Raw genomic sequence first — 27,041 nt, forward strand, 5'->3', positions numbered from 1 at the left:
AAATGGGTTGTGCAAGAGATCATGTGCTATTTATCCTGGCCCAGGAGACGCCCAAAAAAATGGTGCCATCTTACAGCCATGTTTATTTATGAGTCCTTTGCTGGGTGCCAAGTTTTACGGGCCGGAACTTCTGTGCTGCAGCTGTGTTTCCTTGGCTGGCTTTCATGGCGACACGCACGGCTGTTCTCTGTGCGCCCCGACACAGAGCGTGGTTGGCAAGGCCCAGCGTATCTTTGCGCTCTGGCTCTTTGCTGGATCAGCAAGCTTTACCTAGCGAAATCTGCTGCTAGCGCTATGGGCTTTGACTGATAATCAATCTTGCGTGCCTGCTCGACAGTTGTCACTGGGACAGAGAGGCGGAGCAGGTGGCAGATGGGGCCTGTCTGCTGAGAGAGGAGACGCTAGGTGAGCCCAGGCCTGGCCCAGTGCAGAGAGGTGAACCCACGCACATATTTAGCTCTCTACTCCACAGAGGTTCGGAGGGGGGAACTGGGAACGCTAAAGGTGTTGATAACCAGGGTTTAGAGCTAGTGTAACACAAAATCCAACAGAGGGCTTGTGTGAATTATCTATTTCCATTCTGGCTTTCATAGTGGTTTCAGGACTTTTATGTAGACCAGTGCTCATGTCACACAGGGAAATTCTCACTGTAAAATCCAACACTGATTCTAAATAACAACTAACTTAGTTAACTTTGCTTAATGTCTTAACTTAATTGTAAAAATCTAGTAATATGTACTGTTCACCTTGTTTACTCAGAAAACCCAAGTTAAGATTAATTTATTGGTTTGAGTGCCCTTTTGTTTACCAAAAAACACTCACCATTATGGTGATCACTGTTCACTTTGGTTGAGTATCTGTAACATTCATGTTGCCGTCATTCTCTTCCTATTTATGCAGCAATGCAACAAGAATTCACAGTGATTTAGTGTGCGTTCACACTTGTAGTTTGGTTAGTTTGGTCCGGACCAAAAAACTAAAACAAAGCATATAGCATATAGTCCTGGTCCGCTTAGCGTTCACACTGGCATTTTTAACAGTGAACCTAGAGTTACCGAACCAAAGGCATAGGGATACGGTCACAACCTGATTGGTCGACTTATATGATGTTGGAGCTTGCTTACCGAACATTCAAAACAATGCTGTGTGCTGGATTAAACGCCATCATTTTATGCACGGACATATGGCATTATTTTTACCAGCTGAGGACTCATGAACAGCTCATAAAATGTTAAAAACATTCAAAAAAGCAGCAGGATTTCCTCCGTTGTATGCAGAAACGAAGATCTGCTGCAAAAGAGACAGCAGTTCCGTCATCTGTACAGACTAATGGGCAACAAAGGTCCTTTAATTAATAATTACATTTACATTTATATAGTGCTTTTCTAGGCACTCAAAGCACTTTACATAGAAGGGGGAATCTCCTCAACCACCACCAATGTGCACCACCCACCTGGATGATGCGACGGCAGCCATATTGCGCCAGAACGCCCACCACACACCAGCTGATTGGTGGAGATGAGACAGAGTGATTAAGCCAATCATTATATGGGGATTATTAGGAGGCCATGATGGACAGGGGCCAATGGGCATATTTGGCCAGGATGCCGGGGTTACACCCCTACTCTTTATTGAAGGACATCCTGGGATTTTTAATGACCACAGAGAGTCGGGACCTCGGTTTAATGTCTCATCTGAAAGACGGTGCTCTTTGACAGTATAGTGTCCCCATCACTATACTGGGGCGTTAGGACCCACACAGACCACAGGGAGAGCACCCCCTGCTGGCCTCACTAACACCTCTTCTAGCAGCTACCTGGTTTTCCCAGTTGGTCTCCCATCCAGGTACTGACCAGGCTCAGCCCTGCTTAGCTTCAGTGGGAAACCAATCTTGGGCTACAGGGTGATTTGGCTGCTGGTTAAGCAGGTCCTTTGATGAGAAGAACCAGGTATGCTTTTTGTGCGTTTTTTTCTAGAATTTTCGAAACATGTTTGTCGGACCAAATATTGATGAGACACTTACCTCCTTGTTGCTCCATGTTTGCCCTCTAACGTTAATGTTACTCATTTTGGATACACCGATCGATCTTTCCGCGTCGCCAAATAAGCTGACTTTTAGCGTTGCAGCTTGGGACATTACGTCCTGTTTTTTGGTTCGTTTACATGTCTTTGGTCCGTGTTGCGTTCATATATCAATCAAACCGCACCAGAGTTCGCTTGGAAGCGGACCGAGACCCTTCTTTTTAGCGGTCTCAGTCCGCTTGTCTGGTGCGCACTAGAGTTCGGATGGCAGCGTTCACATATGTTCAAATGAACTGCACTAACCGAGCAATCGTACCAGGGATCGTTTTAATCCAACCCAAACATGACAAGTGTGAACAGTTAGTATCAGTGGAAGAGAAGTAGTTGCTTTAAAAAGTTTACCTATTCTAACAAATGAACAATAGTTTATGATTTAGTCAGAAATAAAGTCCCCTTTGAAATTTAACGGTAATCTTTCACCACCATTATGTTGTATAATAATCGTTTACAATTGTATTGCTAACACTTACGTCATAAACACCTTGTGAAACTTTTAACTGTTTTGATATAATCCATGCTTGAGTCACACATAGACTTCAACATTCAACATGCAAAACAAATATGATAACAACAATGGTAGCTATATTAAGTCAGCAGTAAATCTGAAGTAAATGATTAAGTACTCTCTCCAGTTTTTTATAGTTACCAGACCTACTGTTTAAGTGAACTATACTAACTATGCATTCACAACATACTATTCTTATTTGCCTTGCTTTTTTTAAGGCATTCGGTTTGCATGCTTTGCAAGTAAGTCTAACTAATTATTATATTTAACAGTGTATAAAGTTATGAGTTAAAACTCCAATATTTAGTTTTTTATATAATATTAGGCCTATTAAATATAATATCACAAAAAAAAAAAAAATATTACAGATGTGATCTAAATCAAACCAGAGTGGCATAGGCTACATTAAATCAAAGATAAACAATTATTGAAGTAATAAGGTATGAATATATTAACCAAAAGTTTGAACTCTGTTCTCAGGACAAATCAGGTATAGGGGCAAGTTTTCAAATGAGTTTTAAAAATATAAAACAATTGTTGGCCAAAACAATGATGTGTTTAAAAATTGATTTACTTTTTAAATCTGGACGAAGACCCTTTTATAGGCTGTTTAATGAAATTATATAGTGACAATTTACCCCATATTGACATTGGTGTTACGCCAGTGGTGGTTTATTTTAACAACCAGATTTTCTCACACCATATTTACTTCTCTTTGTATCCTACTATGTACTATATGTTTTATTTTATGACATTTAAAATATTATTTAATTATTTTTTTAATTCGTTTTCGGTGTTTTACTAAACTGCCTGTAGCCAACTGTCAAAAAATACTTTGTCCTTAAAATGTCTTGTTCTACACAACGAAGCTGGTTCGCCAGCATTCTGTTTAGCGCACTAATAAAAACGCACTTCTATACTTTCTCATGAACCGTGTGGGAAGAAAACTCACGCGAGCCCGCCACAGGTGCGGGGTGTGAGAAAAGGCCGAGCTGTCAGTCCGCGTTTTCCACTGTTTGCTCACGGAGCTGATGTGTTGTGACGGGCTGTGATTGACACTGGGAGGTGTGACTGGCACGAGTCTGTTTGTTGGGCGGAAGAGGACAGGTTTACATCCGTCTAATTGTTGACTCCTCTTCACGGAGCGCGGGAAACTGAGGCGGAGACAGGTAGCGCGCTAACACTCCTCCTTGCGTCAAGCACGGGCTCGCGTGTAATTGCGCTGTCATTTTCTGTACTTCAGGACGAGTCGGGGTTGTTGTTAAATGAAGCACAGGGAAACGGGAATGTTCCCACCTGCACAGTTCGACATGCATGTTCGGTGAGAGAAAGGCGAAGCTCTCCAGTGAGGCGTGATTAAAAACACACATCCATGCACTTCACTCACACGACCCTTTTCTTTAACAGAAGGTGCTGGTAAAATAACTTATTTTCGTAGTAATTAAACAAAGATGTAGGAAATACAAAAGACACTTTACATTTTTATAGCTGACCGAATGGCTTTGGTTAATTTTCTTAAAATTGCATTTTTACCTTGTTAAAATGTTTATATATATATATATATATATATATACACACACACTGTATATATATTATTTGGGGAAAAAAGTTACCTGGTTGCCTTACAATTTTGAGTTCATTGAAATTAAAATTTTGAGTTAATACAATGAACATTTTTTGAGATTCGACAACCTTTATTAAAATATTAAAAGATTTTGTAAGCCTATTGGGTAATTGTGTGTTTTATTTCTGATGACGCAGCCAAATTGTGCTATTTTCATGATTTATCAAATTTTTTATGTGGTTCAGATACAATAATATTTTGAGTTTCTATTTATTAAACAAATTTCCTTCATTGTATCAAATCAAATTTTTAATTTCAATAAACTCAACATTTTAAGGCAACCAGGTTACTTAGTTTTTTAAATTAAACCAACAAAAATCAACTTTTTTTTTTACAGTGTGTGTGTATATATATATATATATATATATATATATATATATATATATATATATATATATATATATATATATATATATAACAGATACTTACTATTTCTGTAACCAAGTTATTGCATTATTTCATTGGCAGAAAATTCAATACTGCAGATAAATAACACAATGGCATTGGTAAGTACCTGAAAACTAGCTTTTTATGTGATATTGCTTCTGCACTGATAGGTGCAACGAACAGAAGAGAACTGAGTGCGCTTTTAAATTAGTAGCTGCATGGCATAAATCACATAGATTTTCACCTTTTTAATAACCTTTTTGATTTCACTAGTTTGTTTTAAATGGCATGACAAATGTTTTTTAGTGCAAATATTCTCTCAGTTATGTAATATAAAAACTTTGTATTGATTTTTTAAAAACAAAATGTATCCTAATTTTAAAAGAGTAGGCAAATGCTGCTGTGTGAAATAGTTTTAGATTCTAACAGGTCACACCAATGGAACTGTCAACTAAATACTGCCACTTTTTTAAAGCAGTTAAAGTCCCACTAAAGTGCTAGCCTGGTCTTACCAGACTCTTGTACATTTCATTTGTACATAGAGTCTGGCCACTCTCCATTGACAAGCGTTTACTTCCGCAAAGGCGGGTACTCTGTTGAAGTTTATAACTATTGGATCTGCCATAACCAATCGCTAACGTTTGGTCGTGATGTATGTCATGCGCCCTTCGCCTGTTTCTCACAAATCCGTCAAAATAAATGTGCACGCATGCTACCTCAGTGATAAAACCATAGGAAAAAATCTAAAACTTGTACATTCGGATTGTGATTGTGTTTTTCACGGGGGAGAGTTTTGTGACCAGGAACGCGCTGCTCACGTGGTCTGTAACATGATTGTATGCTGTAAATAAAATGTCATATGCTTAGTATGATAAGAATAAATGCTGCCATAAATAACGGCCCAATTCAAATGTTTACGTGCTTATATTTTAATTAGTTTGAGCGGTGATGAAATATATTAAAGAAAAACAAGTCTAGAACTGCATCCAAATAACAGCAAAGAGCAACCGTACAGCGCTCTGCAGTGGTCAAAAAGGATATAAAGAGTGAATTTTGAAGTGATATATTCTTGAAAACTCAGATATGTGGATTCGGACATCTATTACATCAACACATGACCTTGGTGTTTGTCAAAAGCAGTAGGTAACTCGGCTGGGAATTTTTACATGGGTGGTGGGAAACGGACGGCAATAAAAACACTAGCCCCGGTAGATAATGGCAATACCTTCCGACCTCACGAGGAACAATTACCGTCTGAATAGGGCTTCAGCCAATTCCTTCACCACTAACGGAGTGAGCTGGAAAATAAAACTTTTCCCGAATTCACCCTGTTGGGGAGGAGGGCCACAACATCATGGTCACCAACAAACCCCAGCAAAGATTGTTCTTGCTCCGGCTTTAACTTCTGGATATTTGGCAGCGGTGCCATAACAGAATGAATGGTTACGTTCGCATCTTTCTCCGCCGCCATTACTGAACTAGCGCACAACATCAACATCATCATTCCCTGCCACTCCCTCTGTTCGCTGATTGGACCGGTAAAAATTTGTTCGGAGAAAACCTAAGAATACACCGCAGTCCCAGACGTAGCACTGAAGGAAAATGACAATTGCGCGGAAGTAAGGAGGGCAGAGGGCTACTAAAGTGCCTTGAAACATACAGAATTATTCAATGTGTAGACATAATTTACAGTGAAGCTTGGAGACAGGATGGGACATATCAAAGGTTTTTTTTAAATAGCCAGTAGTATTTTGTTAGCCAGAGCCATTGAGCTTAATTAAGCTGCAGTTTCCTCCTAATCTTTAACCGTTTCTTCTCTTAATCTCCTCCATATCACTTTAAATTATTATGTAAAGAATTCAAATGGATTCGATACATTTTCTGGTCTGCGCTGACTTGCGCATATGATCCACTCTGTGCTATCGTGTCTCTGGACCGGAGCAGACAGTGTGTGTGCTGTGGCAGTACACATGACACTAACCAGACTTCACTCGACCCATTGGAAAGCAATCTGAATCGATCCCTATCCCCTATCCCTCTTTACTTTTTTCTACATGGAGAATGGCACTATGCACTATGTGCCATTCTCCATGTAGAAAATAGTAAATGTATGAACAAGTGACAGATTTTAGCAACAGTTTCAGCATCTATTTATAATGTAGGGGTGCGCTTTAGATTCTAGAGAGTTTGACTGGAGTGAAAATCTGATGTTATCAAATTCATTGATCCATATTTGTGTAAGTGAGAGACTGTAAGTTTTGAATGTTTATATTTTCTAAATGTGAATTATGTCATTGTTTTGGAGCACACAGCTTATAGATAACTGTAAGGCTAACATATTCATACCAATAGCCAAAAGACTCCCATTTTGATTTCATGTGGACTTTAAGTGAACAGCTGCTGTAGTGTTCATTACCCTAATATAACCATAATGAATTTATATCAGTGGATTTAGGGATTTAGGGTCAAGGCAGGGGAATCAATAGTAAATGTATGTAAATGAGTGTCAAGATCTTGAAAAAAGGGCTGTTTTGCATGGGACGGGTTGGGCAGAAGCTGTTTAGGAATGTGCACTCCGTGTGTGTGTGTGTGTGTGTGTGTGTGTGTGTGTGTGTGTGTGTGTGTGTGTGTGTGTGTGTGTGTGTGTGGGAAGGTTTCTCGTCTCTGTGGAGCCTTGTCTCTGAGCTCTGACAAGCTGACTGGCACAGCTAATGGACTGATCATAATGCCTATCTGAGGGCACTGTCTGTCACATGACACCAATGCCAAGTCATTAGATACAGCCTTGAGGCCATCAATAACACATAATGCATATTAAAAGTCTTGTTGAAGCATATGCAGTTTAGACATGCAGTTTTAATACTATTTTTAATATCTAATTTAATCTAAAATGCTACTTGACAGACATGATTGTAAAATTGATTGGTTTGGACTTTAGGCAAGTGACTCTGTTTAACAATACAGAAGTTTAAAGGTCCCGTTCTTTGCGATTCCATCTTTCAAACTTTAGTTAGTGTGAAATGTTGCTGTTAGAGCATAAATAATACCTGTAAAATTATAAAGCTCAAAGTTCAATACCAAGCGAGATATTTTATTTAACAGAAGTTCCCTTTCAAAGCCTACAGCGAACGGCCGGTTTGGACCACACCCCTGCACTTCCTGCTTTAATGACGTCACTAGAACCGTTTGTTGACTAACCCTCCGCCCACAAGAACACGCAAAATAGGGGGCGTGGTCTTGTTGCTCTCCCACGCGGAGAAGAGCGCGCATTCAGCGCTTGCATCTCCCCGTTATGGTAAGAGGCGGGACCTTTCCGGGCAAAGTGCGCTAAGCTGCTGTCCAATCACAACACGGGAAGCGCTGGCCCAATCAGAACTCGTTACGTGTTTCTGAAGGAGGGACTTCATAGAACAAGGAAATCATCAGGCCGTTTTTAGGACAGAGAACACAGCGCTGTACAGATAAGTAAATTGTGTGAAAAATACAGTTTTTTTTACACGCGAAACATGAACCCATGTTATATTGCACACTCTAAACATAATCAAAGTTCGAAAACACGCGAAGAACGGGACCTTTAACAAGAAAAATGTTGACTTCTAAAATTACATTTTGTATGTCTTGTCAGTGTTTTTGTCAGCCACAATAATGTAATGAAAATATGGTGCTTTATCGGCAAGTATGTGATTTAATTTGATTAATCTGTAGTTCCTGTAATTGACTAGATTGAAAAAAAAGGATTTAAAAAAGCATGATTGGCAGCCATTTTTTAAGGGATTTACAATGATATTGGATATTTCATTGTGCATGCTCATTCTTTCTATCGTACATTTAGATTACTTTTGTAATCAGCCATAAAATTTAAATAATTACCGGATTATCAATATCGGTCAGAAGTTTAATAATGGTTCATACCACTAGTAGAGCATTTCAGAAGAGCATTGAGGCTTGGAACGACACAAAAAAAACATTGCTCCAATGTTGCTTCGGAAAAGCATTTAAAAAAAAGCTGGCCTTTGAGAGAATAAATGTTAATTCTGACACTGGTCATTCAGAATGGTTTAGAAACGTTTAGGGCAGACCATGGAGAGATACATCAGGAGTCATTACACATACACAGCTTAACTCCCTACTGTGTTGTTGATCATCTGTTCATGTGATGTTAAAAGGTGGGAAGATGTGTTCATGCGAAATGTCTTGAACAAACTAGCGCAGGAAAGGTCAGCAGGGCAGATGCCGGGAGCCCCGTAAGAAGACCGATATTGAATCAGAAGGAAATAATCAGTTGATAAGTGGCAGAGCCGTGCTAAGGTGCATTTTAATTATGGCTAAATTGTGAAATTATTCCCACATGCTCTCAGCATCTGTTCCCTTCAGGAGCTCTGATTTATGGTTTCTATCAGTCCAAGCAACCTGCTCCCCATACCTGTGATACACAGGAGCAAGATGACCATTCAGTGCAGGCATAGGGCCAGTCTACTTAAGGCTTGTCTGTGGAGTATTACCTAGGCTATATTACCTATATAGATTTCCAGTTGATTGGACAACCTATATACTGCAGCTATTGGTCTATAAGCTAAACCTCATATATGGAAAATAAATCTAGTAATTATTTCCAAAGAAAATCCTCTGTACCATGATTATTACTATATATTCTTGGCGGAGAGGTATTAAAAATGTGAGGAACAGATTTTGCTCATTTTGCGGGCCTTGGTGTTTGACTTTTTCACACCATTTTCCCAACCTTCGCTAGTCAATTTTCAGGTCTTTTCTACCGCAATCCCTCAGAGAGCTTCTCCAAACACCTTTTGTGAAGAATCCCCAGCAGCATGCTTTAAAATTGAACAGAAAATCCCCCTCCAACGCTGTTCTGTTGAACCCGGCTATGTGGCATGCTACATTCCTTCTGCAAGACTAGACTGTTTTTATTCTCGTGTGATGGTTTGATGGAATGTGATGCACACGGTTAGCTATTTCACTGCTCTCGTGATATGTAATTCCCTCTTTTAACCTTATATGAATTTCAAAAGATCATTGAAGTGTTTTTTATACCCTAATGCACAGACTGAATTTAATGTTGCAATGAGTGCAAAGCTTTTTGGAAGATGAGGATACTACAGCTGATGCTAGCCTGTCACCTGCATCTCCACTGAGAAAGTTGAAACACATAGCAATTGTTATATTACAATAGAAACTCAATATTTCAGTCCTTTTCTGGTAACTGTTTGTATGGTTTCCTGTACAACTTATTCCCAACGATACAGGACAGTTGCAGAAATAATGATCATAAACTATAAAATGGTCATTTAGAGAGGGCCACTAAGACTTATTACAGACTTGATCATCATAAAATATAATTTACACAACAAGGGGGACAATAATTACAGCTAAATGGTAATTAAACTGCATAGAACTGAAACTTACATCAAGTCTGACAAGACTTGACTATTTTTTTTTTAATATTATTTTTCCATACAATGGGTAAACAGTTATCTCCAGTATCATGAGAGCCTATTTTGCAAAATGTCGTTAAAAAGGTGAAATTATAGAGCATTTACAAAAAATGTTATAAGTTCAGCACTGTGTTCATGCAATGTTAAAACGCTTTAAAGGAGCAGGATGTCATTTTGACAGCTAGCGGTTGAAATGGGTACTGCAGTACAAATTAAAAAAAAATTGTGGAGAATTGTTTCAGCTTTTCTTTTTAATAGTCAACTTATTTTCATCAGTCATCATCAAACTTGTACAGACACAATGATGTACCAATGATGTGTAGTGTCTCACACTACACCCCAAGCTCTTTGCTCACTAAAAACCCCACAGTCATGTTTTCGGGTAGCCTAGAAATCTAGACGCACCCTAGCGGCAGCAAATCTAATCTGCCGCGAGTGTCGTCTAGCAGTTCTCAATACAGTTCTGAGCTGTAAAAAACAAACTCTGATCAGGCCAATCACATCGTGTATAGATTCGGTGGGCGGGGCTTAACATAATGACGGCCGAGTTACGCTTGCGTGCTCATAGTAAAATCAGAAGCTGGCAAACGGCGGTCTTTCGAATCAGCTTTGACCGTGACTCTGGAAGACGTGGAGTTAAGCTTTTCTCTGAGAAAAGAACAAAGAACGGCACTCTTAAAAAGTGAAGATGTGTTCAGAGTTTTGCCGACCAGATAAGGCAAAAGTTTAATGTGTTAACTAGCTGCTCTTAACGTTGCTCTGGTTGGATGTAGCGCTATCCTATTGCGTGCAGGTCATTTCAGGTTAGATTTTGACATGACATAAAGTGGTGATAACTAAATGGCTGTGTTGTTTACTTACTTTTTCATTAGTCTTCCCATTAACGGCACCATTATCTTCATTCAGGCCGATACGTAAACGCGCACAAAAAGAAGAGGCTGGATTTATCTCTCTCACTGAAGGTCTAACTCCGATTCCACATGCTGAATCGGCCCAAAAAATAAAAAACAGACTATGTTCGACTACAGCCAACAGTGTGGAACACTCTGAAAAAGTCGACTGATGCTCAAAAACGACCTGACGTTACCTAATTGCTAATCGTTGGCTTGGTGTGTCCCAGAGGAGTTGATTTATACGCTATTTATAGATTATGTGCCTCTGGTCATAGAGCTTTTTAGGTGGATGCCATGGCTTTTTAAATTGGGTAGAATATACTATCTCCCAGTTTGTTTGTATGCGTTGTTAATGGCCGCGAGTGTTTTCTGTCAAGTGGCAAAATGAGTGTTTTCTGCCAACTGGCAACCCAGGGGTGTCTAAATACTATTGGGTAAATTGGCAGTGGGCGGGATCAAATAAACTAAAACAAAAAATGGCATTGTTTTTTGTAGAAACAGGTATATGAACTTACCTTGTATCTCTACAAACATATTATGTTTTTTTTTTTTTTTTTGCTTTAGTACAGTCCACTTGTTTTTTACATACAGCACTTTTTAGAGCAATAATCTTATAACTGGCCTCAGTTTTACACTTCCAGCTAACAGCATGAAACCCCAATGCACAACTTTGTCACAAATGTTGTGAATGTTTCAAATAACCACGACAATATTAGCCTTCATCAATGCATTGCATCTATCTGGGTGATCTCAGCAGGGTCCAATCAGATCTGCCCTTGTCTTGATAGGTATGTTTGTGTGATCTGGTATACTGTAGTGACAGTCAATGCAGAAGAGAAGACAGGGTAGACAGTTTCCACATGCTAACATGCTCGCCTCCCTCACTATTTCTTCCCTGCAGGGTGGCAGGCTGTGTGGGCAGCCTGCTTCCTCTCGGTGCTGGCACCTGGAGTGTAAGTGGATGCCGCTGAGGGGAATGACGGGCTTCACCCGCCGGTGCCAGGTCCTCAGAGCCACCATAATGTGACTTGGCATGTAATAACGTGAAGTGACTGACAACCCGTCATTCCTCTTTGTGTCAAAGATGTCAGTCTAATCACATAGAGATTAGTCTAAGATCTATGAATCATGTTGCAGCTTCCTAGAGGTTGTATATCACAAAAGGTACATAATGCATTATGTGCCTGTTTCGTAAAGATAATTTGAAGGTCTATGAACATGAAGATTGCGAAGAAGACAATATTGTGTCTTACAATCAATTGTAGGACTTGCTACTCCTTGTCGTTGGACCCGTTTTCTTAGAACAGTACATTTAGGTAAGATAAGAAACTATCACATGATTTCTTCTAATGCTTTAAAGGAATATTCTGGGTTTAATAAAAGTCTATATACCACTGGTAACCACAAAAGAAAAATCATTCCTCCATTTGGAAAAGCTAGCAGAAGATGTGTTGACAGTTGTGCACTTGCAGTAGAAATCCATTTAACAAGCATATAACATTTTGCCCAGATGACCTGTAACCTGTAATATTCCTTTAACAAATTCCTTTAACAAATTCTCAGTAATGCATATGCAAATTAATAATGCATATATTTCAATTTTAAACAGTGTTAAATGCTAATTTCACCACAGCGTCCTGCTAAGGGCAGGCCCCATCCTTGGTAACTCATATGCAGAAGATCTCCTCTCTGACACCTTTGCAGTGATTGCTTGGAGCACTGGGGACCAGTCTGTCGCTAACCTTTACTGTGGAGAACAACACTGTAGCCAAGTGTGATTGTGGTTACCAAACCCACACTTGTGAGCATACGCACACTTCAGCACCTCTGAACTCCTTTGACTGACACCTGCTTTGGTCCTAAGTCTAATTCAATATGTTTTCCCTTTCTTTCCAGGCATACTTGGTTCCCAAGAAGACAAGTCAAAGGACTCTAGTTTTATTGACACTTGGAAGTACAAAGCAGAGCCAAATTCTGTATTCTTATAAAGACGAAGTAGCTTCACAGGACTGATTCTGTCTCTACTGAATAATCCCATCTTGGTGGAATCAAACACAAAGCAACAAGTCACAGCATAGCTCCCTGTTTGTACAGTAGTATGCATTATTTATGAGGCAGCCTGTGCTGTGTGCATCCAAAATCAAATAAGCCTTCTTGTATTACAGCACTGTTCTGTTAACCCTCCACCCACCCTGTCACCCACCCCATTGCCAGTCAGCAGCATGCGCGTTTGAGTGGATTTGTAAAGAGTAAAGGATATAAATATGTTGGGAAAAGACCCACACATCCCATGCAATTTGGGTCCCATTGGAGTTCAGGGAGCGTGTGATCGGCGGAGTGCCTCTGAATGTCCTCCTTTAGGGCCCATGCTGCTTGGAGGCTGGGCCCCAACATGTCTTTCCCCCCTTCCCTCTATCTACACAGCAAACCTCCTTCACTCTCAATTTAACCCGAAATCTGATGAACCCTCTCTGCCTCGTCTCCCCGATGCACGCATACACAGACACTAACACCGGATTTCATGGAAGAAAGAGTAGATACAGTTGCGAGTTGATCAATCAGCAGGCGTGAACTGAGGCAGAAAGGCATTAACAATTCACATCGTTCTCAGTCCACTCGCCCAAGCAGAAGATTCCGGCAGCATATCTAATGCACAGCTACCTCACTTTATATAAGGGCAGCCATGACTCACAAGCTATTCTGTAAAAGTGTGCATTGATTTAGGGGGAGGAAAAGATGAGGAACTCTCAATTGCCTTGCCACCATCCATATTAGCTTTGCACCTTATCCAGGCAATTAAAACATCGCTCAAGGTCTTGGAAGTACCCGTCTCCAGAGCTGGGGCAGCCTCTTTTGAACAGTTTTTCATATGGCCATGGAGAAGATGTCCCATTAAGGTTCCAGGGTGCAAAATCACCATGGCGGCTTTGCCATGTAAAGACTTTGTTGGCCACCCCCTCAGGTGAGCGCTGTCAATTTAAAGCAGAGCAAAGCAACGGTGAGAGATTTTGCTTAAAGTTTGTCAGTGGTGCACTTGTCACTGTCCTCAGTACTGTGGTGAGACAAATTCAGATAGGCATCGATATTTAGAAGAAGAAGGGTTTAAATCAGGCCACTGAGGAACAGAACAAGCCTCAACAGCCAGGCCAAGTGTCAACGCTTGGAAGGACAGCTGTCACCTACTGTAGGTGTTGGGTAGGGTCCTCTTTACAACTTGTCCACAACTGAATGTAACACGCATCTTGTATGCTGTAACGTAAGTGATTCTTGTACTTACAATCTGACACTAAAGGCTGGCAGCAAAGGTTGGCGTCAGGCATACAGCCATTTCATGTCAAAACTTGCAAATTAAATGTACAGCATGTGTGACCGATGAGTGCTGCAAGTCTTCCGTTAAGAGAAACACACATCACTTTTTTTGTTTGTTTGTTGTTTTCATTTTAACACCGACAAATCCGTCGTAGATGAGCTTGGCAGGGCGCTAACTTGGCGGAAACATGCTCACTTCGCCCTATGGTTGGTTAGTGTGAAGCAACGTTGTTAAGCATCATGGTTCACTGTTACCTTTTGGGGAATCTCAATAACTTGTGAGGCTGACATAATCTTGCTTTTCACTCACATTTATTCATTACCTCTCTCTCCCTTCCTTCTCTCTTCCTCCACCTCCCTCTTTTCTTCCTCTCCACTCACCTTTCTTCCTCACCCACTCGGGGTTGACAGAAGGCCCCTTGTTCAGATGCACACCGGGCTTCACACAGTTTTTCATTCCCCAACAATGAAAGGAGCTTTCAGCAAGGCTGGTTCCAATTCATCTGTGATAAATGAGAAGATAAGGCAATCAGAGCACACCATGACACGGTGTGCAGCTAGTTAGGCACACTTCGAGCCCATTCAGGTGTGCCTGTGAGTCCTGACGTTGGGGGGGCCCTCTATATATACGTACACAGTCCTGATGGTGGCCAACACTCGGGCAGGAGCTGGATGTTGGTTCTTTAGTGTAGCTTCTTCCTGTTGACAGGTCAGGTGTTGCAACGTTAAATGGATTAGAATGCATGGAGTATGGGAGTGAGAAAATGCTCTTATCTCATGTCTCAGTATTGGACAGTTGAGGAGGTCAGTATTTTCAATGGAGGCATCTATGGAGGCCTCTGAAATGGGTGTCTATGTGAGGGTTTCACTAAGGCCCATTGGAAAGGGTCTTTTGGGACACCAGGAACACCTGAGACAGGTAAGTGGATTGTGTGGGCTGAGGGATGTTGCCACGGTTTTACTTTAGATTGACAACCAAGTAATTAAGTATTGTTTAATTACTTTAGAATGAAGTACGTCAGTTTGGATATGGTTCACTGGCATGACAGGTGTCTTTTTCTTCTTTCTTGCCTCCCTGCTATCTCACTCACTGATTATTAACGTTTTCTTCCCACACAAATAGAAAGCAGCTAAATGAATTTCCAGTTTGCAACCTAAAGGAATTCCTCAACTGTCTATTGGAATTCCTTCCTTTGACTGACATGTCTAAACTGTTATCCGCTTTCTTAAGTGCTGGGAAGGGCTAGGTTCACTCAAAGTTCAGAAGAATTTAAGATGGACCTCATGTGCAATTCTGAGATTTAAATATTATTTTGCCCAAAAGTAATTTCGGTATAATTTTGGAAATTTTGTGTATAGGTGGCTGAGAGTGAAGGTCAGCCAAGTTTGGAAAACTTTAGATGACTGTGTTCTTCCTAATATAATTTCAATGTTTATGTGTATGTTTATATACATACACATAAACATATATATATCATTGCATTATATATATATATATATATATATATATAGAGAGAGAGAGAGAGAGAGAGAGAGAGAGAGAGAGAGAGATTTATGTAGTTGTATGCAGTGGCCTTCTCTCTCTACTTGATCTTTCTGACATCTCCATTTCACTACTTTTTTTTTTTTTTTTACTGGTATGATACCTCAGTCTGTCTGTCTTACTTGCATGCCCCACATTCCTGTCAGTTTCATCACGTATCTTTTGTGTGTGTACACATGAATATTAGACATTTTCATGCATTTAGAAGGGAAGTTCAATTCAGTTACCACATCTAGTTGACTGTGTGTCCTCTCAAATTATCATTAGAATTAGAATGATGATGCCGCGTACACGTGACTGTACAACTGTGTGCATTATGGGGTGGGGTGTAAAAGGACAAAAGTGCTGTGGGGGCAGTGTTTGTAGACAGACAGGCCTGCAGTATGGTGATGTGAAAGAACAAGGGTTCTCAGACTAAATGATGGAGGCCAGTGCTACCACCTCTCTACTCAACATTAGAAAGAGGGAGTTCTTAACTTATAAATAGTTTGAACATTTGTTTTGAATTCCCAATCTTTTTTGTCAGGAATAAATAATTTCAGAAATTGTATATTTTTAATATTATTTATTTTCCATGTCAAATTATACTATTCAATCTAAAGCAACTAATCATGATATAATTCTATAGACTGTAGCTCAGAACGCACACTCATATTAATAAAACCCTGTACTTTATTTTAATGACGCAAAGCTTCCCCTTCTCTGCACTAATTAGAAAGTTTTTGAATTAACTCCTTCATTAAGTTTCAGGGTGTGAGATTGACAGCAATAGTGCATCTTAAACTTCTGACAGCTTTAAGTGCCATAACCCATAGACGTCCCCACCTTGATTAAATGAAGTGAAAATTGTATTCTCGTCTCGCTTGATATGAAAATGGAATTTGCCATCATGAAATATACACAGTTGTCACTTCTTAAAAAGGTGTCAGCAATTTGCTTCAGTGGGTAAGGTGAATATTTGCCATGACAGGAGAAGAAGAAAAGGTTTGAGAGAGAAAGACAGGGGGAAAAAGTGTGATGTCTGTGATCAATGAAAGACTTCATTGCATTGCGCTTCGTTGCTTTTTAAATAAGAGAATATAGATCTCAAGAGTTTCTCCGGTTTGTGGCATCCATATTTCGGGTGGCATAACAACACTGCCACCTAGAGACTGATGACTATTCCTGAGAAATCTGCCTTGGTGTGTGTGGTTGTGAATGTGTGTTTTTAGCGGAGACAGATGCACTCATTCCCACCTTTTTTCACCCCTCTATGGACAGCCGCACATTTGGATGATGTTCATTTTGTTGCTAAAACACGTGGTGGTCTTATTTGAATTCCGAATTGAATTCCTAACAAAAAAACTCGGTGTGCTTTTCTCTTTGCAGTTAAATTATATGTTTTTAGCCAATTGTCTCCCAGTGGTTCAACACAAAATATTCCTCTTTGACTTTGGCAATGTTAAACAAGAAAAAAAAAAAAAACACAACATGGTTGGTTAGAAGTAAATTACAGTTATTGAGCTTCAGAAGATTGAGTGAAATTTGTTTGCTAGTTTAAGTCTGAAACAGTGGTCATAATTTGCGCAAAATACCACTTTGAACCTTTTGTGTAGTTACTCAAAAGTTACTCTAACATATATTCAAAATGTCCTGTTTAGTACAGTTTAAAAAGCTTTTGACCATTTAGAAATAAATAGCCAAATTTGTGGTAGATGTTAAGTCTTTATAAAAATTCAATGAAATGTGTTTGCATTTGCCAATTACAGTTATTATGTTTCTCTCACAGTTATATGTTAAGACCCCCAAATCAAGCCAAAACTGCTGTTGATTGCAGGCAAGATGAAGTCGCCTCGCAGGGATTCACAGACCTGTCAGGTGTGCCAAACTACTAATGAGCGAGACTGCGCATCTAGCCATCCATCTGCGGAGGGCCTGCTGAACACCCTCAACCCAGCTGCTCCCTTCTCATGACCCAGGTGAGTCAGGCAGGGACAGGGGGTTGTGTGCAAGCCCATGATCCCCAGGAAACCTGGTTCCCGCATTAGGATCAAAGATCAGTTGGTCTAGTCTGGTGCTTTGAAGAGCAGGAGGGGATCTGGTTGTGTTGAAGCCAGGTTGAAGAGCAAGAGTTATAGGCAGGAAGCAGACTAGCCACAGGGATGTTGGGGTGCTGGTGGGATTGGATGGACTGAGGTGGGCGGCACAGCTGAGAGGTGTGTGTGCTTGTTTCGTATGTTCAGGCACTGACATCAGAATTCATTTAGAAGGCCAATATTTTATTCGGATTTAATTAAATTGATGTAATTCATATTCAGAACCAGCTCTAATATTGTATCTTCATTCACTGAACACTGATATCAGAAAAACAAATGATTTCCACTAAGGGTCATACTTAAACGCAGAAGAGAAGACAATGCTGAATAAAGTTGTAGTTTTTGGACCAAAATGTTTTTTCGATGCTTCAAGAGATTCTAATGAACTAACTGTTGTCACATATGGACAACTTTGATTATGTTTTTATTCCCTTTCTGGACATGGAGAGTATAGTGTGCATACACTTTCATGAGGGGACAGTAAGCTCTCAGACTAAATATAAAATATCTTAAACTGTGTTCTGAAGATGAACGGAGGTCTAACGGGTGTGGGACGACATTAGGGTGAGTCATTAATGATATAAATTTCATTTTTGGGTGAACTAACCCTTTAATCCCATACCATAATATTCTGTAAAATCTCCTTTGCGAGTGCACATTCATTTACAGTTTCTCTGACGAAATTGTATTCATTTTGTTGTTAAAGTTAGATTCTATTTCGGGTCCGATCATTCCACTATAGTTTCTTTTCATGAGATTTTGTTAGTTTTGGCACAGATGTTCTTAGTGTAACCCTGGCCTGCCCTGTCATATTGATTCACCCTCTACAACGCAGGTGCTATTACAACTGGGGTTCAATTGTGTATCTCCAGCAACACTGTGAAATGTCACTGAACATGAGGCTGACGGAGGAGCTGATTTTCATACGTCTAAAGAGATCAGAGCTGTTGCACTTGGGAATATGGTTTAAAGTGGTTGCATGTTATTGTGAGCCTACCACATGTAGGGTTGTCCCCAACAGGATAGACAATCACAGTTGGTTTCTTTATTGTGAATATCACCACCCTAATGATGTATGGAAATTTCTGCATTTGTATTGCATTGCATCAGAATGTCAAAGCTGTTTTGAGAGTGAGCTTTGTGTTGGAGATGTTAGTGGCTGTTGGACTGAATTCTTGATTAGTGCGTAGAAAAAGAAAAGGAAAAGTCTGGTACACAGAAGTCAGAAATTATGAGGAAACTGTATTCAGTATAATCTGTTTAGATGACTTTGACATATTTGGGGCGCTTGTTGTTTCTGTAAAAGACCTCAAAGGACAGAGGAAGAAACTTTACAGAATTTATGTGATTTATACAGCTCTACAGCCTTTTGTTGTCTGGAGTTATGAAGCCCCGCAGTTATGTCCAATACACCCACACACAATTCACAGACAATAACACTCTGCAACCTGGGATTGTCCAATTCCAACAGGCACCTGTCAGAATGCTGCAGTCCTGTCGCCGTGTGGAAAATTCCTATTCGATTGCTCTCTCCCAAATCAGCTTATGTACTGAGTGTACCAAGCAAATTATGTCAAAAAATAACCTTTTCTGTCGGTCAAAGATTACTTTCTGTTGTGAACTGTTATAATGGAAGCTTGAAGTTCAAAAGGAGAAATGAAGTCACCTCATGAGATATGTAGTTGCAATTATTGTCACACTTTGGATTAGAGTCCAATGCTCACTATTACCTAACTATTAACTACGACATTTGCCATAATAAACTCCCGATTTCTGCTTATTAATAGTTAGTAAGGTCGTTGTTAAGTTATTGAGTAAGATTAAGGGATATGGTCATGCAGCATGGAGCATTAATATGTGCTTTATTAGGTACTAATAAAAAGCCTGTATTATAGTAATATGCATGGTAATTAGCATCTAGTTAATAGTGAGAATTGGACCTACACTAAAGTGTTGCCACAATTAAACATTTATTGATTTTCTTAATTTCTACCATATTAAGTTTATTTTTCATTTAAACGTTTTTATAATTACCTTTTAGTCACAACATAATTGTGACTTTTTTCCCATTTATAAAGTTGCAAATGACAAAATATAAAGTTTCAATTGTCCCAACGATATGTTTATTTGTTTTATAAATTTATTAAGGTAAAAATGGCCATATTAGACAGCTGCTATTTTAAAAAAAGTATATAGAGAGAGTACATTTTGTGAAAGAAGCACCATTTTTAGAACTGTTATTTTGGAACCAATTAAAGTAATTAAACCAAAAATAAATCAAAAGAAGAAGAAGAAAAAAAGCGTAGAAACATTTTACATGTCAGAAACTTTCCATAAAAGCTACCTTTTTTTGGAGACCAATGTTTTATCTCCGCAGTCCCTTCCCTCAAATATTTTTCACATGATTAAAAATCACTGGGGAACATACTTAATACAATAATGAAAAATGTATACTTTCTTTATATTTCCTACACCAGGATCGTTATTTTAACATCTTGAATGGTAGCCTGTAGTTTACCTCCTTGGTGTCAGCAAGACATGTATAAAAAAGGCATAAAGCAGTTGTGGTGTGGGGTTTTAATTGAAGCTCCCATGCACAACGAGCTGCTCTATAGGATCAATGTCAGGACCTGCGGAGGCTGGGGCACTGAGCAGTGCTCCTTCACAGGCGCAGGATGGCTGGAGCGGTGACGAGCTTCTAATTGTGCTCCACAGAGAGCGAACACCCCTGTGGACGAAAATGAAAGAGCGCCCAGCCTGGCTGCATCTCTATTGTGTGAAAATAAATACATACAGTCGCCGCCCAGGGTGTGAAATAACACACCAGCCGTCGGATTTCACTGGTCATTTCACCCCCAGCTGCAGGGCCCAAAACAAAACGATATTGTCTTAAACGGTGAGAAAAGAGGGACTAGTGTTTTTTTTTTTTAAGTGGGGGCCTCGATAAGTTTTACAATGCGGTTTGTCCATGTCAGAAAGCAGAATCGGAAACGATCTGGAAATTGATAATACCATCTTTCTCTGTCATTGTTATGTGGAGTTCCTTCATATAAGTTTTAAAACGCTAAACTTAAAGGTGCACTATGTAGGATTTTTGCAGTAAAATATCCAAAAACCACCAGGCCAGTGTTATATATTTTGTTCAGTTGAATTCTTACAATATCCCAAATGTTTCCAACTATTTGTAAATTTTGAGAAAATTGCTATTTTAGCCATGAACCAGGACGTCTGATGGAGTCGCCTGGCAATTGCGTCATATCTGCATTAGCCTTGGTTTCCGGTTTTATTGTTTTATTCTACAGAAACGCTTTACTCTTAGCAGTCTGAACAAGTGTCCCTTGCTGCTGAGCGAACGCACAGAGTAACGTCATAACATAATTTCAAACACACTTAAATGTATCTAATACGATAAACAGAGCTGCGTTACCTCATACTCATGACCGGAAAAGCGGAAATGGTGTCGCGACTGTGTCCCTTCATAATAAAAGTCCCGCTGCTTGCGAGCCGTGTGTTGCTTAACAATTGCTCCAGCGGCCTTGCTTAGCTCCCTCAATCCTCGGCCCTGCTCTGCTTCATACTACAGTAACGTTAATAACTGCGTCCATGAACATGATTTCTGCCCGTGTCCTGGCCCGATTCTTTTTCACCGGCTGAAGACCACATGTCCCAAGATTCTGCGCTCAAACCTGGTGTCATTAAGCTACGCCTGTGCAGCTTTAATTTAGGGTAAATCATGACATTTTTATAATACCAAGTGAATTAGAATGGGATGTACCACATTAGAAGCCACACACATTCTACTGTAGGTAAAAATGCCCAGATGGGCAACAATAAACAGCTTTCCTTTAGGAACTAGATTACTTGGCGAAAAAAAAAAAAATCCAATAACTGTCAATAATAAATTTAAGTCTGTTTGTCAATGTGTTTGTTACACCAGTTTGTGAGAAGTCATCATTTGAGTCTAGATTAATAAGGTTTTATAGGAAAACCCGTTTCCTGTGGTAACTGCTGTAAAACAATGTATTTTGGCTTATTGCTTTAATAGAACCAAATTGATTTGCAACAGTGACCATTTCTATTGCCTTTTTTACTGAAATGGTGAAGGTGTCGTTAGCATGGCAGCCAAATGCCTTTCTTGTGATTTAATAGACAAGTAAAAATATGACATTTCAGATCGATTTGCTCTTTTAGTGCTAGCAGAGACATATTCTGCCCCTCGCAAACCACATCTCAGCCTTCTCTAAATAACTAGCTTGTCACCCAAACAGGATTGTTAATGTAGGTCCTTCGACAACTGTCTGATTTATTGTCCGATTCGCTCAAGACGACGACAACAAAAGGCTGATGTTTCTTTTTTTCCCTTACACCCAATTTAGCAGCCACCCGTTTAAGTGGCATTGTCCTGAACAGCATGGCAAGCAAAGAGATGTGGGCCGTCTGCTTCTTGTCACTTCCTATTATTAAGAAGGCGCTCCGTGGCACCTGGGGGAATGCCAGTCTCCGCTGCTCCCATCAGAAATCTGCATAACGCTGCCTGATGGCTGTGGCCGTCCAAACGTCCAAACACAACCTGTCATGTTCTCAATGTTACCCAGTATGCCATGAGCAACGCTGGGCCTGGGGACGCTTTCCAGCGCCGTAACACTCGATGTCTCCGTCAACCACACTAATCCAGCTCTACAAATCAGAGAAGTCACCAGGCATATTTTCACTGCCAGGCCAAGCACAACAGCCTCTCGCCACTACCGCCAGTCTAAACAGAAAACTGTTTGTGGTTTCAGAAGTGGTCCATTTGTCACATTATATGGGGTAAGTTGTCACAGTTTCAGCTTTGCAGCTGAATTTGAAGGCAAAATATGTAAGATTTTTGCATTAAAATATACAACAACAAAAAAACTATAACAATGTTATACATTTTGTTGACTTGTGTACTTGCCAAGAATGTTTAAATCCAGAGAAATTATTAATTTTGACCAGGAAATGGACTGTGTCCGTGCGTCGCCCATCAGTGACATCATATACACTTTTACTTTCAATTTCCATGGAAACACCAATGTGGCTTTTAATATATTGTGTGTTTTATTAGACCAGTGAGCAATTGTTTGGAGAGATTCATCGACAGAAACCTAATCATTGTTCTTAACATATTTATTCTTATTGTATAAATATAGTTTTCTTGATTTACTGCATGTTTTGCCATGCCTAATATCAATATAGCTCACTGCAGTGTGCAACAAGTGTCTTATCAGTAGCCACATTCTAACACAACTTTCACACACTCAGATGTATCTAAATTTTTTTTTAAAGCGCTGCGTAACCCCACATACACGATTGGAAGAAGCAGAAGCAGTCGTCTGAGGCATTATAAAAGCCCTGTTGCTCTCGAGCCGTGTGTAACGCTCTTGTCTTTGTAGCGATCTCATTGGCCTCATTTCGCTCCAACGTTACATTAGCATATTTATGAATATGATTTCTGCCCAAATCCCGTTGGATACTTTTCCAGCCGCTGAAGAGCTGAAGACAACAACACCCATGATTCCATGAAATCAAGGCTTTATCAAGCTACACCTTTTTTTTTTAATAATCGACCTCTGGAGGCAAAAATTACATATTGTGCCTTTAAAAGGTTAACAACTAAAGTAAATTATATATTCGATTCTGGTATAAATGTATGCAAGTGTGACATTAAATGCTACAACAACAACAACAACAACAAACATTTGTCAGTCAGTTGATGTTACTGAAAAAATGTCATGGGAAAAGATTTAGATTATCATACATGAAAAGTGGAAGATTACCTGTCAAATAGGTTATAAGTTAATGTTTAGTAAGCTTTTTGAATTATTTGAATTCTATCCTGTCTGCATTGTTCTTTTCGATATTTCACTGGCCTTGTCTCTGACATTTTAATTCCTCTCCCCTTATACATTTCACAGTAAAGCATAGTTTCGGGCAGAAGTGTTCCATACCACAGTTCACACAGAAAGTATTCTCTGGTTTGTAGATTACATCCTGCCAGACTTTTTACAATCCATTAGATCCTGGAGGTACATCAGAGAGAAATGGAGCTGGAGTGGAATCCCAGGCAGACGCAGGTGTCAGGATCAAAAGTTGAAAACATTCTCTGAGCAGCAGGAGGGGGTGGCATGCTTGTTAGACTTGACAAATAACAATTAGCATCCACCATGTGACATGGCTCATCATAACTTTGCCATAGTTGTCTTGAAAGTTCCAACAGTATGTTCTTTAAGAGCGCTTGCTGGTAAGTTCTGGCTAACTTTTCATCGTCCTACTAATTCGTAGGAGTTTGTGATATGAACTGTTTGTCATGTTGTATAACACGTGCTTTCTCTTTTGACCAGATGGCTGGTCGTGGCCCTGGGTACTTGAGGTCTGGCCGTCGACCAAGTGGGTCATCGATAGGAACAGAAGAGTTTAAGCACAGTTCATCTGGTAAGGTCAGATGAACCATTTCTGGTGTGTTTTACATATGTCCACTCCATCAACTGTCCACCGAGATCAGTGCCACCCTTTTTATCCTTGTCCAAACCTAACTATAGTGTCTTTTAACCAAGCCCCCTGGTAATAAGATTGATGTTCATTTAACCATCAAACGCTTGGCTAAATACTCTGATGAAGAGGTAACCTTTTGATGTCAGTGCGTTATTTTAAAAGGATAGTTCACCCAAAAAAATTACATTTTGTCACCATTTACTCACCCTGAAGTTGCTCCAAACCTGTATGAATTTCTTTCTTCTGCTGAACACAAAAAAAGATATTTTAAAGAATATGGCCAACCAAAAATTTGACTTCCATAGTATGGAAGAAAAATTTGGTTACTGACATTCTTCAAAATGCTTTTGTGTGTGTGCGTGTGTGTGTGTGTGCGTGTGTGTGTGTGTGTGTGTGTGTGTGTGTGTGTGTGTGTGTGTGTGTGTGTGTGTGTGTGTGTGTGTGTGTGTGTGTGTGTGTGTGTGTGTGTGTGTGTGTGTGTGTGTGTGTGTGTGTGTGTGTGTGTTCAGCAAAAGAATGTATTTCATATAGGTCTGGAACAACATGAGTGTTTAATTGATGACATAATTAAACATTTTGGGTGAACTATCCCTTTATTTCCTTATAAGAGATCAGATTTAAACTAGTTACCTCTATTGTCACTGAAAGTCTAGTCTTCGAATTAATACCAAGGGATCCATTTGCCTTTCGAACACCACAGCTTTTGTGAGCAATCATTTCTCGCAGATAGGATACTACGCATTACGAGTAAATGATATCGAAGAACAGGGGTGTAAAACAACCCGAATGGCACGGCAGTGTAAACACAGGTTGTCTTTGTGTGAGAGGTGAAGGTGTGGCTTTTCTAATAATATACTGAGATGTCATGCCAAGAGGTCACAATCTAGTTCCACTATTGCCTGACCTGCACAGTGTTGGGCTAACAGTGGCTTTTTTGTGTATACAATAGCGAGACTTCCAAGTGTGAGGAAGGAACGTGAATATTTGCTCAGCAAGGGGCGCGAATTAAAGGGGGCGTCGCATTGGTCACACCACTTTCTTCCTTTCAGTATACTCAAAAGTAATGCCTTACTTTTAAATCCAAATGCAGCCAAACGAGTGTTTTAATTGGTTCCTGTTCGGCATCCAAATGAATTAAGAACATTTCAAATGGTGAGGACGTTTGAAGTATGGTCAATTGTTTCTGTTGTAGTCGAACATGTGTCGTTTCTTTGGGACCTTGATGTGTGTTTTGTGACATTCGTCAGTGGAAGATTGGCAGGTTATGATGATGGTGCTGCGGCAGACGTGGAGGGTTTAATTAATACGAGAGGGGTTGCTTGCTTCTCTGGAGCTCAGCAGGGTTTTGCAGAGAACATGAATATGACTGCAACATGCGGCTCCCTGAATTGAATGTTATAATAGAGTTAAACAGGTAATCATGGAACATACTGTGCAAGGCGATTTGTGGGATTTTTTTCTTAATACACTTGGCTAAATGTACTTAAAGCACTTTATTTGCAATCTGTGCATTTTTAGTAGTTTTATTTATTTATTTATTTTTTGGGGGGGGGGGGCAGTTTTTTTATTGCCATGACGATCAAAAACTGCGCCGACTGTGGTGTCAATGACCCTAATTCCTTACCCTATATTTATCTAATTGAACAAAGGGGGATAAAAAGAACAAAGCGGGTCTGGGAACCCACACTGAAGCCAGCGGAGGTGTCTTGCGACTCGGTTGCACCTGCCCCTCACGTCGGTCAGGCGCAAGGACTGTGGTTTGTGGGCTGGATATCAAAGCCTAGTGCCACTGTCCTAGGTGGGAAGGGATGGGGGGGGGGGGGGGGGGGCTTGGGGGTGAGGCTGGAGCCAGGCCTCCTGAAGGGGATTAGTGTCTCCCAGGGAGAGGAGAGAGGATGTGGAACGAACACCTGCTACGTTGTCAATAGAGTGCCGGAGAATCACGGCAATCATACACAGCACGGCCTTACTCAATGCATGCTAGTGGCGGCTGGTGGGGGGTACGGAGGAAAGAAAGCATTGAGCAATGAGCAAACGAGTGCAAACCAATATCACAGGCACTCAAACACAATAGCTCAAAAAGTTGCATGCTAGCAAATTCAGTAACTTGCTATGCTTGAGTATGAATTCACACACAAATGTTGATAGAAGTAGAATTCAGATGATTTCTGTATTGTGAAAAGTAGGCATTACATACCAGAATGAATCCATAGCCAATTTAAAGGACAACTCCGGTGAGAAATGAACCTAGGGGTAATTAACAGATGGTTACCGAGTAGATCGTTCTCTGGGATGCGTTTTCTTGAAAATCGAATGTAAAGAGTTTTATCTCTAAAAACAGATTAGCTTATAACGCTAGTCTATGGGGCACAGGGTAGACACAGTGTGGTAAAATTAAATGGCTAGTTAATACCACTAACAAGGCTCAAAATAGCCTCACACTAACACGGCAGCATAATGAGGGTCCCTACATGCAAACCGAAGCATTGAGAACTTTGTAAGAGTACAAACAGTTTAATAAGAAGATACGTTGTAAACATAGTGCCTTACGCGTTCACGGACAGGCACCATCTCGAAAAACAGTCTCGATGAATCGATCTACGAAAATCGCTGTTCTAAGTGAGCTGGTCGATAGGAATTAAGTTTGTGAAATGTAATAA

The 27,041-nt window shown here is 40.0% G+C and overlaps 1 long non-coding RNA gene across 1 annotated transcript in view; it reads left to right on the top strand.

The window, feature by feature from the left end:
• The first annotated feature begins 202 nt into the window (after positions 1-202).
• Positions 203-27,041, top strand: part of LOC137064964 (uncharacterized) — a 43,569-nt gene continuing 16,730 nt past the window's right edge. Inside the window, exons 1-4 of the long non-coding RNA XR_010901584.1 lie at positions 203-435; positions 17,610-17,751; positions 22,245-22,677; positions 24,231-24,321. This is a non-coding gene — a long non-coding RNA (uncharacterized lncRNA). The remainder of the gene's footprint in view (positions 436-17,609; positions 17,752-22,244; positions 22,678-24,230; positions 24,322-27,041) is intronic.

Source organism: Pseudorasbora parva, chromosome 25, assembly GCF_024679245.1.
Source record: "Pseudorasbora parva isolate DD20220531a chromosome 25, ASM2467924v1, whole genome shotgun sequence".
Lineage (NCBI taxonomy): Eukaryota > Metazoa > Chordata > Actinopteri > Cypriniformes > Gobionidae > Pseudorasbora > Pseudorasbora parva.